This window comes from Colias philodice, chromosome 14, assembly GCF_061535455.1.
Source record: "Colias philodice isolate Cphi_HAF_F1 chromosome 14, ilColPhil1 Martin Lab GWU primary, whole genome shotgun sequence".
Taxonomy (NCBI): domain Eukaryota; kingdom Metazoa; phylum Arthropoda; class Insecta; order Lepidoptera; family Pieridae; genus Colias; species Colias philodice.
In genome coordinates, this window is record NC_143099.1 from 7,146,903 (window position 1) to 7,149,897 (window position 2,995).

General features: G+C 32.4%; 1 non-coding gene across 1 annotated transcript; it reads left to right on the forward strand.

The window, feature by feature from the left end:
* Nucleotides 1–622: 622 nt before the first annotated feature.
* TRNAM-CAU (transfer RNA methionine (anticodon CAU)) lies at nucleotides 623–695 on the forward strand. The gene has a single exon. It is a non-coding gene; the product is annotated as a tRNA-Met (tRNA).
* The last annotated feature ends 2,300 nt before the right edge of the window (nucleotides 696–2,995 follow it).

Here is a 2,995-nt window from a genome sequence, read left to right on the forward strand (position 1 = left end):
TCGATATTTTATTCCTACCAAAAAAAGAAAAACCTCGTTAGTCCTTTAGAGTCCTAAGTTAAAACAATGCCCAGTGTCACCTGTAGGTGACACCCTCATAAAAAAAATGGGGGGTAGAATTAATTTTTTTGTTCTTTGTTTTTGTCTTCGCCAGATGTATCTAAACTACTTCAGTAAAAGAGAAATGCAAAATTGCTATTAAGTTAGACATGGGAATTGAAGAGTTAATTGAAGGCTGATTTCTAACATAGTTAGGTATTTTACCTACGTGTAGCTTATGGTGCCTAAATAACTGATCTTGAGTTGACAAGACGAGCGAAAATTGATAAAAATACATAAAGGAGAGAAGTTGTGATACTGAGTTTAATATAATTTTAATGATTTGTACACCAATGTTCAGTTTATTTTTTGTTATAAAATATGCCGAAAAACCCACGCAGTTTCACCTGTGGACGAAACCACGAAAAAAGATATCTAAACCTCGTGTAGTGTTGGTTCATAAGCTACATGATACATCACATCGAAGTATTATCACAATCCGTTCAGTTGTTTTCCCGTGAAAGAATGTCCATCGTTAAAATGGCTACAAAAACATATGGCTAATTTTTAACACAGTCAACAAGCCTCGGTGGCGCAGTAGGCAGCGCGTAAGTCTCATAATCTTAAGGTCGTGAGTTCGAGCCTCACCCGGGGCATATCTTTTGTTTTTTTTTTCATAGAAGCTACACATAATGCATTTATACAAATTATTACATTATCAAATTATTATTCAATGAAATTTATGTTTTCAAAATTTTAATTCTATGTTGCTACGTACATTTTTTTAACTTGTTAAATGGTGACTACTGGCGCCATCTATTGTAAGAACAAGCAATTAATTTTATATGATAAACGCCATCTAGTGACAAAAAGTTAACTAAGATTACTTTAGCACTAATAGAATACCAGTAACTCGTCATTAAGGTATTTTGTTTGTGTAGTTAAAAAAATCCTATATTAAATAAAACCACATTTAGCTTACTACGTAATATTTACTACGCTTATTTATTTTTTAGTAAAATATATATTACATTGTCTTAATTTAATACAGCGCCATCTATTAATTTATATTAGAACTACGATCTGAGCACTAAACTAGCAAATCCTTAACTAGAACTTGTTCACGGAAACAACAATAGATGGCGCTTAAAACAATATACAAAAATTGTCGTTCATTTACTATACTTAACTGCATCCACTAAATATTTATTTTTATTTCTTTGCTCATATACATTCAAGATAATATTATTTATCACTTAAATGATTATATTATAAAGTGAAGCAGGTAAGCGAAGGAAATTTAATAGCTCATTGTTTTGAATTCCATCACGAACGATTTGTACAGGTTAAGGTCGCTGAATTTTACATTAATTGAATTGTATTCCTTACTTGATTTCAAAAAAGGGCACACTCCCTTTTTAATATAATAAGCTATCTGCGGTTAGTATTGCTAGTTAGATTAGATATACTTAAGATAAAGTAACTAGTAGGTATCTCATTCACTTAATAATAACAGCTGTTACAAAATGGAAATGGTACTTACTAGGTAGAATCTAAAGAAGGTAAGATTTTAGATGAGCAACTATGGAGCTTGCCGCGGTTTTTCTCCAACTCCGCTCCGCTCGGTGGTAAATGAAAAAAAAAAAAGTGTGTGCGTGTAACCTTTACGCGCGATTGAAGTAAAACTTCTTTGGCGTTGACGACATATATCACTGAAATGATTAAATATTAACTTAAATAAATAAATATTATATTATAATTTAATTATATTTATTATTCATGTGCTTTACAAAGATTATTTAAATGTTATATTAATATTATTCATTCGAAACAGGTAATTGAATGTCATCATAATTTCTTACGTACGAAATTATAGGTTTGTGGTAACTATAATGTGAAACATAAATTTTACTCTCTAAATTTGCTACTTTTCTTGAAAATACAGCATCTATCGTTGTACCGAAACGCGTTGTTGAATGAAGTCGAGAAGTATTCATAGATAAATCAAATTTTTCTTCTAAAAAATCAATTAACGGCTGAGATTCCTGAGAGCGAAAATTAACATTAAAATCTCCAGTTAGAATCATCGGTAATTCATGATAATTACTATTTAAAAGTCGAGAACCTTCAATTGTGAAGTGAAGTAATTGCTGATGAATAAATTTTTTGATATTTGTCAGGCTAGTATTTGTAGAAATATAAATAACAACGATAATCACAGGTTGGTCATTCGTATTAACACATCGAACCAAGGCGATGTCACCAATTTGTGAAACCTCATCGGAAATTTGTGATAATATAGTTGGTGAAATATTTTGAATTGGTGTTACATTGTTCAGTGTATCTGTAGATGAATGATATACAGCTACTCCACCAGCAGTTGAGTTGGGTCGTTTGTATTGGGTCGTTTGTATTGGGTAACGCAATAAAAATTTTCAATAAGAATTTGTTCGTCATTTTTCATCCAAGTTTCGGAAAATAACAGCAATGTGGACCTTTTTAATACTTTATCATTCAGATCAGAAACATGAGCACGTAAACTTTGGCAGTTGAAGGAAAATAGTGTTAAAGTGTGCGTCCACACTGAATGCGCGGTGGCGGCGGCCTAGGCGGGCGCGACGAGCGGGCGCTCGCGGTGGCCACACCGACGCGCGAGCTCAAGTAGCGGTTCGACGTTTTTCGGGTGTTGCAAACTTTGGACGATTTGCTATTTTTACTGGACAGTCCGATTTTGAGATGAGATCATTATAGAAGTTGTACTCGAAATAAATAAAACAGAGGAATAACGGGTGAATCTTATATGAAAAATTGAGATTAAGTATACCCTACAAAATTACTGTGGTGTATATATAAGTGTTTTAGATTGAATCGCACTTATAAATAAAGAAGTTTCACTTCAACAATTAAGTATTTACCGCTATTTTACGAAAAACAATAAAGGATATAATATAAGAAG